The sequence below is a fragment of the Macaca thibetana genome, chromosome 9 (genome assembly GCF_024542745.1).
Source record: "Macaca thibetana thibetana isolate TM-01 chromosome 9, ASM2454274v1, whole genome shotgun sequence".
NCBI classification, from domain to species: Eukaryota; Metazoa; Chordata; class Mammalia; order Primates; family Cercopithecidae; genus Macaca; species Macaca thibetana.
This window is the reverse complement of record NC_065586.1, coordinates 26,249,190-26,264,838: the sequence shown is the minus strand read 5'-3', so window position 1 is coordinate 26,264,838 and position 15,649 is coordinate 26,249,190. Positions and strand designations below refer to the sequence as shown.

The window sequence follows — 15,649 nt, the reverse complement described above, 5'->3', positions numbered from 1 at the left end:
CAGGAGAGCTAGAGTCTGTGCTATAGCCCAGAGGAACACTAGTGGTTTCCATGGCCAGGTCAGTAGGATATCTGAGCATTCTAGGTCCAAAGGGGACAAACACCAAGTCTGGCAAGTCCACATCATCAGAGAAAGGCAAGCAGGAGATGAAGGAGTGGATGGAGGAGGAAGGCCAGTGCTTCTAGTCGAGGAGCAGGGACCTGGCAGGAAAGCCCTGTCCCACCCTCACTGTCAACGGTGTATGCAGGCTGTCCTCATGTCTCCCAGCTCAGAGCAAATATCTCATAGGATGGGCTCACCCACAATCCATGTCCAGCGCACCACTCCAAGTTCATCTCCATCTTCTCCTCATTAAACTTTGGCTTACAGTGAAAGGAGTTTATTTCTCCTCCTCTAAACACACCATGGTCATTACCTCTGTGCTATTTCTCCACCCAGATAAGTCCTACCCACTACACAAAGCCAACTCAAGACCCACAGCTCCATTCTGGCAGTGTCAGAATCATGACTTTGACAGTTCATGACCTGCTTTATGACTTGTTTATCAATCTATAGACATTTTTAAATCTCTTCAGCTACATTACAGGAGCAATAGTTATACCTCAACTCTCTTAGTATTGGCACAGCACCACCACTGGCACTTAAAATGAAATATATGCTAGCTCATATTAATACATAATCAGCACCTACTTTAAAATAAGAATAGTAGGAGCTACACTCAAAAACAGAAAATCAAATACTGCATGTTCACACTTATAATTGGAAGCTAAACAATGAGTACACATGGCCATACGGAGTGGAAAAATAGACATTGGAGGCTACAAAATATGGAAGGTTGAAAAATTATCGACTGGGTACGATGTTCACTATTTAGGTGATGGGTTCACTAAAAGCCTAGACTGCACCAGTATGAAATATATGCATGTAAGGAATCTACACTCGTACCTCCTAAATATGTAAAAATTTAAAAAGAATAGTAGGAGTTATAAATATGGAACAACTACTACAGGTCAGACATCTATAGTATCTCATTTAATTCTCAAAACAATTCTATGAGACAGTGGCATGATTTCAATTTTATAGGTTATGAAAATCAGGCCTAGAGAAATTGGATAATTAGATAACTACATTGTCTTCTGAATACCTGAATTGTGATTATTAAGAGGTGGCAATTGGTGGCTTCCTTGTTAATACGTTTGTGATGGTGTCTACATGTCCACATCTAATATAATTTGCATGCCTGTCTTTCACATCACACAGTGAATTCAGGCATGGCATCTTGTATTTTCATTCAAGTATGTGACACACACCATGTACTTGTAAATATACTTAGCTGCTGGATGATCTTGAGCAAGTCATTTAACCTTTCTCTTGGCTTAGTTTCCTCGTCTGTACAATGAAAACAATTCCTACCTTAGATAATTGTGCAAGACTGGAACACTTTTTAAAGGTTTTATTGGTTTTTAGGGAAGGAATAAATATACATTTTTTTCCTCTAAGAATATACGATTGATATAATCAATCAAACCTTAAAAATTGCTGATTATTGAAAAAATGTCTGTCACTGAAATGGGTCATTGGTAAATTTGATGTCTCCTAAGTCTTTATGTATGCCACCATATACAGCACAAAAGGGCTTTTATTTATTTGTACATTTACATGTTCTAACCATCTTTAAAACCAGATAAATGCCTTGTTTCGAGAGGAAGTGTTGATAATTGAGATCTAATATACTGACTTCATTCAATGGTTTGAAGCCAAGTTATTGTTATTTATACTCTTATATAGGATGTCTCCATATCTACTGCTTTTGAGGATTGACTGAAGATCGCCTTCATTCATGCACGATCCTGTCTTCATGCATATAGTCTTAAAACATTAGAACTAGGAAAGTAAACTCAGTTTAACTTAACCCAAGCATCTCATTTTATAATTGAGAAAACTTAGAGGTAGGGAAGATAAATGGCTTTCTTACAGTGTTTATTAGTTATTTATTCCACATCTCCTGAAAAAGGGCTTAAGGTAATTTACAGATACAAGACAAAAGAAGAAAAAATAGAATAGGATCTCAACAGTGGCGGAATTTGGCCATAGATGTGATTCTGGATGTCCAAATGTGATTCTGGATGTCCAAATGGCAAAAGTAGAATGCATCTTTTGCAAAATCCAAGGTGCCTCTGAGTTACATCAGATATTGAGTAAAGCACAGAGTTCCTCCTGAGGACTGAGAGAAATGCTTCAATCCACTAGTAATACATTCTTAATTAGGAAGCAACTCTAGGCCGGGCACAGTGGCTCTTGTCTGTAATCTCAGTACTTTGGGAAGCTGAGGCGAGAGGATTATTTGAGCCCAGGAATTTGAGACCAGCCTGGTCAACATAGTGAGAACCCACATCTGTCAAAAACTAAAGTAAAACGAAGGCAGCTCTAATGTGACTCCCAACCTGGTTTCTTTCCTTCATGCCTTCCATGTCACCTTAATTGCATATGATAAAGATTATTTAAAATAAAACACCCCTTTCATTTCTTACAATTTATCTTTCCTTAGAAATAATTACTGTCTCTCATCGTCCTGTATATTTTGCCAATCTATAAGAGTTAACACTTTTCACACAACTGCATCTCATTGCTTGAAATCTCAGTTCTAGGCCAGGTGCGGTGGCTCACGCCTGTAATCCCAGCAGTTTGGGAGGACGAGGCGGGTGGATCCCCTGAGATCAGGAGTTCGAGACCAGCCTGACCAATATAGTGATACCTCGTCTCTACTAAAAATACAAAAATTAACCAGCTGTGGTGGCACATGCCTGTAGTCCCAGCTACTCGGGAGGCTGAGGCATAAGAATCGCTTGAACCCAAGGCAGAGGTTGCAGTGAGCTTAGATTGAGCCATTGCACTACAGCTTGGGAGACAAAGGGAGACTCAGTCTCAAAAAAAAAAAAAAAAAAAAAAAAAAGGATCTGAGTTCTAGGAGGGCAGAGAGCAGGAAACAACTCTACATTTACTCGTTTTCCACAGCCATGGTGGAGTGTTCCACAAAGAGTAATTGTCCAAAACCACTCAACAAAGACAAGGAGAAGAATAAAGAAAAGAATAGAAATATTAGTGTATACCCTTATCATCTACCTACGGACTATTTGACTAAAATATGGTGGCTGTGAAATTGTGTTTAATCTACAATGTTTCAGGCCCTTAGAGGCATGTGAATAACAAAGGCTTATTTCAAATGTCAAAATACAAGGAAGATAGATAATACTTGAGTTGTTTTCAAGGGTAACTGCTAGGGGGGATTTAATTTTGTTTTGTTCTAAATGTTTGAAACAAGATATTTGATTTTTGAGTGCATACTACAAGCCAGGCATTATTCTAAGTGCTTTGCATGTACAGACGCATTTAATGGCTGAGTATTTGAAAGCCTTCCAATAAATATAATGCCAATTCCAATGCCCGTATTTGATCCACTGCAAAACTGCCCAGAGTTTAACAAAACCCCCTTTGCCCTCTTATACCCTTCTCTGAGATGCTGTAAACCATTCTCCATATTTTTACTTTCCTTACTACCATTTCTGAAAGGATGTTGCTGATACTCAAGCACTTTTTTTTTTTAAGATAGGGTCTTGCTGTGTTGCCCAGGTTAGGATATAGTGGCATGACCATGGCTCACTGCAGCTCGACTTCTGGGCTCAACTGATCCTCCTGCTTCAGCCTCCCAAGTAGCTGGGACCACAGAAGAATGCCACCATGTCTGGCTTTTTTATTTTTTTTGTAGAGACAGGGTCTCATTCTATTGCCCAAGCTGGTCTCCAACTCATGAGATCAAGGGATCCTGCTGCCTCAGTTTCCCAAAAGGTTGTGTTTACAGGCATAAACCACACTGCCTGGCCTTCAAGCACCTTTGAGTGAGTTCTGATGAGAAAACTGGACAACTATATTGGAGAATATGGAATCACATCGGCAGTAATGATTTGATATCTGGAACACTTCTAGTCAATCAAGATGATATCCCATTGAAACAAATGCCAATATTTCTATTCAACTGGAATGTAGAAAGAAACTAAAGATTCACACAGACACACATGCGCAAAACAAAACAACAGCTCCTGCTTCATAGGGATGAGGTAGTTAGTGCCTGTAATGTACTCATTATAATGTCTGGTGCATATTAGTATCAGCTATTATTTCTATCATCATCATCATCATCATCATCATCATCATCATCATCATGTTTATTATTGTGTTTTCCCTCTAAAACCAACAGTGGAAAAAAAGTGTCAATCATTTATTCTCTCTCTCTCTTTCACACACCAGATATATACACACACAAACATAAACACACACCCAAGTCCACAAGGGGATGGTTACTTCTGTCTGTTGCGTTTTCATGCACCTGGAGACTGAGTTAAACCGCCATTTTTTTTTTTTTTTTTTGTAGGTCAGGCACACTTTTAAAAGACCAAGCCACTGGAAGGACATCTGTAAGTATAGTTTCTAGAACAGGGATTCGTAACCATTCTTAACAAGGAAAGAACTGCCCTGGAATCTCCTCAAGTCTTTTTTGAGTCATATCTTAGGCATCTCCAATCCATTTTCCAAATCTTAGCACTACCGCCCTCCCCTGAAAGGGAGGCGTAATTTTGGAGCTGAGCACCGCCACAAAGAGAGTGGCTGTCGATGAGAGTGTGTTATGCTTGTGAACTAGCAGGTGGAAGCAAAAAAAAGAAAACAGAAGGGTTGACCACCACGGTTGCCTAGGGCAACAGATCACATTTTGCCGGATGTGGGTTTAGGGCATCCTGCTTCGCCATTTGTTTCCAGTTCTTTTTCAGTCCTTCTTACTTTTAGGCAGAATCCATAATATATAAGGTGGTGGCGAGTTGGGGGAGAAAGAGGATAAAAAGGAAAGCAAGCAAATGACTATTCGAGGTTGTTTTTGTTACCAGAGGGCAAATAATGCATTCTGGGTGTAGGTTTAAAGATGAATTAAAATCAGATTGTAGGGACAGGCCCCAAACTAATTGCAAATGTTGTTTACTTCCTTTACCCTAGAAAATTCTGAATACTTTAGAATTCACCTAATATCCTCCTTTCAGTGCATAGTCAACACATAGTATAGGATGCAATACTTGTGAATTTATCTCAATCTATGCTGTCCAGTTCAGCCACTAGCCACATGAGGCCATTTAGCACTTTAATTGTGGCTAGTCTGAAATGAGATGTGCTGTAAGTGTGAAAACACACTGGATTTGCAAGACTTAGTAATAAAAAATGGAATAAAATAGCTCATTAATAATTTTACTATTACTGGCAGGATGCCTGTAATCCCAGTGCTTTGGGAGGCTGAAGTGGGAGGATCACTTGAGGCCAGAAATTTGAGACCAGCCTGGGCAACATGGTGAGACCCTCATCTCTACAAAAATTAAAAAAATATTAATCTTACTATTACTTTAATGTAATATAATTTGAAGTATATCAAAATTAAGATATTATTTTAAAAATTTTTAGTAAAAATTTATGTCACTTGATTTTTACTGTTAAGTCTAATTTCAAACATATTAAATTTAATATAACTTCAAACAATCCACTTTTTAATAATTTATTTTATTAAACGAAATATCCAAAAATAATCATTTGATCCACAGTGCTATTATCATTTTTGGATATATCATTTAATAAAATAAGTGATTAAAATTAACATCACAATTGGGCACAGTGGCTCACATTTGTAATCCCAGCTCTTTGGGAGGCCAAAGTGGAAGGATTGCTTGAGCCCAAGAGTCCAAGACCAGCCAGGGCAACATAGTGCCTGGTTTCTCAAAAAAATCAAAAAATGAGATGGGAGGGGCTGTGATCATGCCACTGCACTCTTACCTGGGTGACAGAGTGAGGCACTCCCTCAAAAAAAAGAATGTCATGGTTCTTTTTACTGTTTCTAATGTGGCACCAAGGAAATTTAACGTTTAACATGTAATTTCCATTGTATTTCTACTGGACAGCTCTGGTCCAGAGTGCTACAGTTCTGTTATTGCAAGTGCCTCAGTATTTGACTCAAGTATGTTGGGTTGCGGGGACCATATCGTGTGAATGTAATCTGAATATTACTCATTCTGCGTTACATTAGATTCTCACCGTTTCCTTTCCCACTGCATTTTATGCTTCAACACTGCTAAAGTGTTTTACAAATCTGGTGCCTGGTGTATCTTTCTTCTATTTGGCCACAAGGTATAGAAAGACATTTCTTTTCTTTTCTTTTCTTTTCTTTTCTTTTTTTTTTTGAGACACAATCTCACTCTGTCACCCAGGCTGGAGTGCAGTGGTGCGACCTCGGCTCACTGCAAGCTCCGCTTCCCGGGTTCACGCCATTCTCCTGCCTCAGCCTCCTGAGTAGCTGGGACTACAGGTGCCCGCCACCATGCCCATCTAATTTTTTTGTGTTTTTTTTAGTAGAGACGGGGTTTCACTGTATTAGCCAGGATGGTCTCAATCTCCTGACCTCATGATCTGTCCTCCTCGGCCTCCCAAAGTGCTGGGATTACAGGTATGAGCCACAACGCCTGGCCTAGAAAGGCATGTCTATACCTTTCTCCCTCAAAGCACCTCTTGATCATCCCCAGATAATATTTGCCCTATAATCACTGTCTGCACCATATTATTTCTGTATCAAACATTGCACATTCTGCACTGTCATGTATTTTTTTTATATGCCTGTCCTTCTCACTAGACTGGAAGCTTCTTGAGAGTAGGGACTATCTATCTATCTATCTATCTATCTATCTATCTATCTATCTATTGACAGGTAGATAGATAGATAGATAGATAGATAGATAGATAGATAGATAGTCACCCAAGCTGGAGTGCAGTGGCGTGATCATAGTTCACTGCAGCCTCAAACGGCTGGACTCAAGCAATCCTCCTACCTCAGCCTCCCAAGTAGCTGGGACTATAGGTGTGAGCCACCACACTGGGAAGGGGGCCATATCTTACCCTATTTTAGTTACACATGCCCCCTACACTGGCGTGGGGTTGGCCATCAATAGACGTGTGGTGAAACTGGAAAAAGTTCCAATTATATTACATTGAGCAGAGTCTGATTCAGTTGAAGTGTATGTTTCAGTACTGTGGCCCACTCTGTAAACCCGGTCTTGAGGAACAATAAGTACTGTTCATTTTAGCTTGGGCATTCTGCAGTGGTCTCATGGCCGTCTTTTCACCACACTGCACAGCACTTACCCACATTCATGGCCCAAGCAGCTTCAATCCTGTGTGTTGCTTACAACAGGGGAAATACAACGCCACAGAATGAGTAAACACATGAAGAAACAGTCTTGGTTTGCTAAGCCATACCGTTTATGAAATTTAATCAGAAGGAAGCCATTATCTTAAAAGGAAAACAATACTGCATCCAAAACCTAATGAGTTCATTGCCCTACCTGTCACTTGTGAATGTTATGTGATCAGTAGAGATGCATGAGTTTGTCAATGCTATAAAAACAGTGGCCTTAGGTAAATTTACTGATTCAGTAACCTAATTGTGATAATACACTATAATATGATGTGAAATCACCTGAAAAAGATTTTGTGGGATTCCCCGCTTCTGCCCCCACATAACTAATTTGTTCTTTTCTTTTTGAAATGAAATCCTAAAAACACACTTGAAAGACTGAACTTCTGCCCCATGGAAAACAGTCTACCAGGTGGTAATGAATAGCTTTTAGCAGCATTCTACTGAATATTACTATTTCGTTATTACACTGGCTTGATAGCAGTTAATAACTAACATAAATGAAATGTCAGCTATCTCGATCGCTGGTTACTTCCTAACCACTTTCAACTTCCAAATATCTTAACAGTGTTATCCAACATTCTTCAACAGCTTCTAGAGAATTGTTAGCCCTGCTCTAACACTTGAATCCATTTGAAATCCAGCTGTGTAAGGGGGAAACATTCCTATCTCCCAAATCTGGTTTGGATTTTGAAAATATGAACATTTTAAACCTCCAGGCACAAAAAAACTTCTTTGTGGGAAAGGTCTCTGTCCTCCCTTCTCCAGAATGTTGTTTTCAAAATGCACAGTCATGGAAGACTTGTATTTCATAATGTCTGCATCACAGGTCAAGAATGTATGTGGTCAGCCATGGTGGCCTATGCCTGTAATAGCCCTTTGGGAGGCTGATGCAGGAGGATCACTTGAGCCCAGGAGTTTGAGACCAGCCTGGGCAACATAGCAAGACCCCATCTCGGTTAAAAACAATTTAAAAAATTTTATGGATGGGGCTTTTAAGTATTCATTTCTTGCTTTACTTCTCAAAAATAATTTCCATTGTTTTGATTATTATGGAGGTAGAACATTGCTGATTAGCCAACTATATTCTTATTTTACCTACCTAATAAAGATTTCTGGTCAACTCCTTCTCCAAGTTTTGAAAGAATAATTAAAGGTTTTAGGGTTGCAAAGACTTTGTTTTATATCCCCTTTTCTTTCCGTCTTTCTTTCTTTCTTTCTTTCTTTCTTTCTTTCTTTCTTTCTTTCTTTCTTTCTTTCTTTCTTTCTTTCTTTCTTTTTTCTTTCTTTCTTTCTTTCCTTCTTTCCTTCTTTCTCCCTTCCCTCCCTCCCTCCCTCCCTTTCCCTCCCTCCCTCCCTCCCTCCCTTCCCTCCCTCCCTTGCCTCCCTCCCTTCCCTCCCTCCCTCCCTCCCTTCTTTCCTTCCTTCCTTCCTTCCTTCTTCCTTCCTTCCTTCCTTCCTTCCTTCCTTCCTTCCTTCCTTCCTTCCTTCCTTCTTTCCTTTTTGTTTTTGGACAGAGTCTAACTCTGTCACCAGGCTGCAGTGCAGTGGTGTGATCTTGGCTCACTGAAATCTCCACCTCCTGGCTTCAAGCAATTCTCCTGCCTCAGCCTCCCAAGTAGCTGGGACTATAGGCGTGCACCACCACACCCAGCTCATTTTTGTATTTTTAGTAGAGATGAGGTTTCACCATGTTGGCCAGGATGGTCTTGATCTCTTGATCTCATGATCCGCCCACCTCAGCCTCCCAAAGTGTTGGGATTACAGGCCTGAGCCACCACACAGCCTATGTCCCATTTCTTAAACTGTGTAGCCTTGGGCAAATTTCCTGAACTCCCTTAACTGCCATTTCGAATTTGCAAAATAGGAGCAATAACAGTATCTTCTCAAATAGTTACCCTGCTCTTAACCTTATATATGATAAGCACATCAATATTCCCAATCAATACTTCATATCTACATCTAGAATTGAACTTCTAATCATCTACCCTCCAACTTGCCCACTTTAGTTGATGACAATTTCATCCTTCCACTTGTTTAGGCCACAGACTTCGAAGTCATCCTTGACTCCACTTTCTCAAACCCCCCACATTCCTTCTGTTGGGAAATCTTGTTGGCTCTACCTTCAAAATATACGCAGAATCCAACGCTTTGTCATGGGTTCCTTGCTTTCACCTCTGCTCCCCCAGGTTTATTCTCGAGCAGTCAGAGTGAGCCTTAAGTCAGATCATGTTATTCGCCTTCTCAGAATCCTGCAATGGCCCCTCCATTTCACTCGGTGTGAAAGTCAAAGTTTTATAATGGCCTCTGGAACCCCACATGATCTGCTATCTCCCTGCCTTTCTCATACTTCTCCAACCACATCTATTTCTCTCTCCCTTGCTTATTTACCTCTAACTACGTGGACCTTCTTGTTGCTTCTCAAATCCCCAGATATGCCCCTGCCCTACAGCCTTGACTGTTCCCTGTGCTTGGAACACTGTTCCCCCAGATAGCCACTTGGTTAACTCCATTGTCTCCTACAAACTTTTGCTGAAATCCTCTCAATGAGGCCCGGCCTGACCACTTATTTCATATTGCAACTTCACCTTGCTTTTCATTTACTAATACCTATATTATTGACTTATTTATTATGCTTATTGATTAGCATCTGTATCTGCCCACCAGAATACAAACTCCATAAATGCAGACATCTTTGTCTCTTGTTCACTGACATTGCTTGCATCTATCATAGTGCTTAGCAAACATTTTTGACTGAAAATGATTGAATCGTATTTAAACTGGAGATCTGGTCGCGCACAGTGGCTCATGTCTGTGATCCCAAGACTTTGAGAGCCCAAGTTGGAAGGATCACTTGAGCCCAGGAGGTCGAGACCAGCCTGGGTAACAAAATGAGACCCTGTCTCTATAAAGAACTTTTTAAAATTAGCTGGGCATGGTAACACGCACCTGCAATCCCAGCTACCTGAGGGGCTGAGGCAGGAGGATTGCTTGAGCCCAGGAGGTTAAGGTGCAGTGAGCCTTAATCATGCCGCTGCACTCTAGCCTAGACCCTGTCTCAAAAATGAATGAATGAGTGAATAAATAAGTAAATAAATAGTGGTGATCACTTCCTAGGTTATATATTCTTTTTTTTTTTTTTTTTTTTTTTTTTTTTTTTTTTTTTTTTGCCTCCTTTATTTGTTTTCCTCATATAAGTTACTTTTTTTTTTTGGACATGGAGTTTCACTCTTGTTGCCCCAGCTGGAGTGCAATGGCAAAATCTTAGCTCACTACAGTCTCTGCCTCCCAGGTTCAAGTGATTCTCCTGCGTCAGCCTCCTGAGTGGCTGGGATTACAGGCATGTACCACCACACCCGGCTAATTTTTTTGTAGTTTTAGTAGAGACAGGGTTTCACCACATTGGTCAGGCTGGTCTTGAACTCCTGACCTCAAGTGATCCTCCTGCCTCAGCCTCCCAAAGTGCTGGGGTCACAGGTGTGAGCCACCGTGCCCAGCCACATATTGTTTATTCCACTTAAAAATCATAGTTATTTACTGATGATTCTTGGTCACTTTATCAATGTCTAAGGTAGCACAATTTCTGTGGTACTTACTATTAACTATTTCTAATACATGTTGTTTTTATGCTATTCAATTAAAGTAAGCTGTCTTTACTGAACAGCACACACTACTTGTGACCACCCAGAGTCGGTGGGGAACCTGACACCAGTCTACCATGCCAGTGTTCATTAATCCCCAGTTTGACACCATCCTTTACAAATGTATGTACAGGCTTCCTACAAGCTTTGTAAAAATTAGCACATTCAGAAGAATGATCACCTCTAGCTGAGAAATGGGGAAATGTTATTGGAAGGAGACCAGGAAATGCCTTGGAAAATATTCTACTTCTTAAGCTGGGTGATAGGTACCTAGATGTTGGCTTTATTATTATTTGCTATGATTTATAGGTATACATCATCTTTTGTAGATATGAAACATTTCATAATAAAACGTGAAGGAAGAAATGAATCTAGTCATGATTCACTTGCTCTAATATCATTTTTTATTTCTCTCCAGTTTGATGTGATGTAGCTGTCTGGATGCAAACCTTCCTGTCAGTTTGTGGAAACACAATTGCCGGGTGATTTAGCGTGTATCCCCCATCCCAGCCCACAACCATCTCACTGATGAGTCTATGACATGAGACTAAATAAAACAGATCCCCAACAGAATCAGAAAAAAATATTAAATTCACTGCTTTGTTGATTTAATCCACCTAGCCGGCTGTCACATGGGATTAGAATAAAATAAACACAAAAATGAAAACACACGATTGCTAACAAAGCAGATTCTTTTTTCAAGACACATGTAAAGATAATAACTTCAAAGTTGATTATAATGTCTTGTCTTCCCAAGAATAACAAGACAAGTTCTTTCTTGGTTTCCTTCTATTCATTCTTCTCCCCTGACCCTGGTTGGGGGAGACCAGGGACCCCGATATGTAGTCCCACAGCACTCAACTCTAGTTCCACATGGAATTCTACATGTCCTCTTACATCTAGTTACATCTCCTCTTCCAGACTATAAACTCATTGTGGAAAGGCCCCAGGTTTTTTCATGGGTGCTACTATCAGATGGCCCAGTTCAAACAACAGCTCTGTTTCTTACTTCCTGCGTAAGTTTCTTACCCTTTCTGTGCTTTCATCGTGATATGACGATTAACAAGATGACACATCTAAATTAGTTAGTACAGGGCCTGGTAGCATTTATAAGTAAACATTATAATAATTATTATTTACTATTACTATATGATGATCAAAGAGAAAACTGAGTTGACAGAGAAGAAAGAAAATATTATTCAAGTTCATGGTCAGTGCTCAGGAAATGTTTGAAAACTGAGTCATGGAATCAAGCTCCAGAATATGTGGGATAATAAGAATGTTACCTCTCTGCTTGCTCATGCCTGAGGTTTGGGACCAGTGGAGCCAATGGGATCTCAGGGGCTTGTGACATTTCCATGGTACCACTCAGTGAAATTAATATATTCTGCATATTTAGTCAACATCTTCAGAGTCCTCATTTTGGAGTCACAAACTGGCTAGGAAATGATGATGCAGTGGTGGCAGGTCACATCTTCCAGTCCCCCAAAGCAGTCCTCAGGGTCTGCCCTTCCACACTGCAGGTACAATCTAGTCTCTTTAACTGGGTATACGTGTAAAGGTATTCCTTCATGTGGCTAGTTCTCTCTTTTCAAGAGAAATCTAATGATCACTGTTCCGGATATCTAGCAGTTTTCTCTAAAAGTCATGTTTCTCATGATAATTAAAAGTGTGATACATATTTAAAAATCCCCATGCAACCAGTGTAGAAACCTTACACCTTAAAGTCTGGCATTTATTATGTACACGAATTTATAATAAATGCTTAAGCTTTAAGTGACTTGCCTCTTAGATGACATCAGTGACATAAAACACACGCATACATTTTCATACTGAGAAAATACCAGTCGTGTTAATAAAAATTGTTGTATTTTGAGGTGAGAATTCCTAAGATCACTCTAGTCCCCATAAAATAAACTCATGAGGTCCTATAAAATTGTAATGATTGTGGTCCAATAGGCTCTGGCAGGCAGACAATTTATTATAAGATTTGTGGACTCACTAAAATGTTTTAATTAAAATAATTAATTAAAAATAATTAAAATAAAATTGAAGAGAATTAGAAGTAAATGAAAATAATAATGCTCTTTGAAAGTAAGATGGCTTAAAGAAAATTCAAAGTGGCATATCAAACAGACATTTATGGCAATGAACTTTAGAAGTAGCTCATTCTAATATTAATATGGAACTATTTAAAACTTTCATTGATGAGTGAAAAAGGGCAAATCAATAATGGATAACTGGAGAACATTCTTAGGATATAAAAATACAAAAAATGTAATAAATACTATAAAATCTAGTAAGTATTGTGTTTAAGATTTAAAGTAATGCCATAAAGTAATTCTTATTACAAAGTTATATTTCTTGAGAAATGGCAATTGAAGGATTTCAAAATATTATATTGACCTGTTCAAGTTTGGGCTCTTTCTTATTTCAGTTTTCAAATAAGACGAAAGTTTGCCTTTTTATCTATAGGCCAGATATTGACTGTGCTTTTATAGGAACTTCTCAGAAACAAAAGACCTCAACGATGTTGATATTTCAGAATGTAAGAAAATCTGTTATCACGATTATAATTATTTTCTCCATTTTAAAAAAATTCATGATCAGCAATTCCAATGTTGCCAGTATTCCAGTTGGGACCAGTTCAAAGAATTATAGCAACTCCTCAATTGCTATTTTAAGGACAGACATAATGTAGTCCAATCATCTCACTTTACTGATGTTATCTGAAGTCCTGGGAGAAGTCATGCAAGTTAATCAAGATAATCCTTATCTAGTTGGGGCAGATACAAGAGCCAGAACCCAGGTCTCCCAAGTGCTAAGAAAAGACACAAATATTAGTAATTATTAATAGTTCAGGAATTAATAGTTTAAGTAATTATTGTTTAAGGACACACATTATTAATAGTTTAAGGATGAAGTTAAATTTCTTAGACCTTTCACAACACATGTTGAGCAGACAGGAAATACCACTAGAAGACGTTACAAAGTATTTCTCAGCAGATCCTTGCTAATTTCGCCAGCCAGCATCATCGTCCTGGCCCATGTGCCATCCATTATTCCAGTGAGGCCAGAGGGAAAATCGCTGCTCTAGGTTTATGAAAAACGACAAACTTTTCTTTTCTGAAATTTCTGTCTGGAGACCCAGATTTTAAAAAGAATGCTAGCTAGTACCAGCGCCTTTGTTTAAACCACGTTATGCCACCAGAAAAAAACATCTCGAGGCGTAATAAACTAAGGGGCCTTTTTCTTCCGTTACTTCCCTCTAGTACTCCGTCTCGTTAAGGATCGCATGAAAAGTTCTTTTTGTACCGCTGTGCCCTGAGTGGCTCTAGGAAACACATTTCACGTTCCACAGAGGTATGAATGCTAAGAAATATCTTCCTGGAAGGAAAGTAAGAGGTACACCAGGCTAGGTCTTTGGCGGAACACCTGCGCAGAGATTCTTGGAGCCAACAGGACACCCTAGTTAGTTTCCTTCATTCTATAAAAGGCCCTCTGAATATCCATTTCAAGCCAAATTACGAAACTTATGCCTTGTGTCCAAATCTACCTTTATGGTATCTTAAAATGAAAATGAGAATAATTCAGGGGAAAACGTTGTTTTTATAAAGAAGAAAGAGTTGTCCAAAAGTTTTAGAGGAAGGAAACTCTCTAAAATGCATCAGACGGCGAGCCACACTCAAATTCTCACACGGCTGGCATTTAATCTACAGCGCCCGAAAAGGCCCCTCAAGAATCCCTCCAGATTAGGGTAGATTAGGGCTCCTGGACCTGCTGACCTGCTGACCTGCTGGACGTGCAAGAGCTCATAGCAGTTCCCCGTTTGACCTTGCAGCAATTTCCTGGGCAGGAAATCTGTCAAATCTGATGCAATAGCTCGGGAAAAGGCAAGCCCGAACCCCAAACCCCCACACCCCGACCCTCGCGAGCCGAGTCCAGTGTGATCAGCGGAGGGGACCCTGGGGACCCGCTGTGCTCGAGGGCCACGCCGGGGGGCGCGCGTTCACGAGGCCAGAGCCTGGAGCAGCGCCCGGCATCGGACCCCATGGGCTTGACGAACGGGTTCCTTACAGCCCCGAGGGGCCCGTGCTGGCGCTCCCAGGGCTCCCGGGACCGGGAGCGCCACTTACCTCGACTGCTCTGCCAGGCGCGGCGGGGCGCGGGAAGGCGGCGGGACTCTGGCGGGGAAAGCGAAGTGCGGTGCAGACGGCCGCACCCGGGCTCCAGGTCGCTACCCCGGGCAGGAAGTGCTGTCAGCCCTGCCCTTCCCACGCAGCGCGCAGACGTGTGGCGCTATCCGAGCTGCTTTGCTCCGAGGTGCAAGGAGGGCCCCTGGTTAGAGACAGTGGGACAGACAAGCATTCGCGTAAAGGACTCCGAGTTAGGGGCTGCTTTCTCCAACTCTTCGAGTCTGCGCCTGATTTTCTATCCCCCAGCCCACTCCAACTACACAACAACTTTGAAGGGATTTTTTTTTTTTTTTTTTTTTTTAAATTCTGGGAAACGTTGCGCCTTCCTCTCTCATCCCTCCCCTACCTGAGCCGCGCGCGCCCTCCTCTCAGGAGCGTCTCCTGGCGAATGGACCCATTTTGCAGCCTAGACGCGAGAGGGACTAAGGGACTTGGGGCCCAGTGATGGTTCCACCAAAGACTGAGAGGCCGATTTATGTTGCAACGGTCTGCCTAAGTGTTTACTTCAGCACTTTCTGGGCTTCCTCTTTTGGGCC

At 40.7% G+C, this 15,649-nt stretch overlaps 1 protein-coding gene across 2 annotated transcripts in view; it reads right to left on the bottom strand.

The window, feature by feature from the left end:
- Nucleotides 1–15,649, bottom strand: part of APBB1IP (amyloid beta precursor protein binding family B member 1 interacting protein) — a 166,249-nt gene that overhangs the window by 150,075 nt on the left and 525 nt on the right. The window contains exons 1-2 of one of the 2 annotated variants that reach the window (XM_050804504.1): nt 15,460–15,553; nt 15,054–15,255 (exon numbers count right to left, since the gene is read on the bottom strand). The gene's annotated coding sequence lies outside the window, so the exon portion shown is untranslated. Of the gene's footprint in view, nt 1–15,053; nt 15,256–15,459; nt 15,554–15,649 lie in introns of those variants that run through there. The other variant, XM_050804505.1, reaches the window with a different exon arrangement.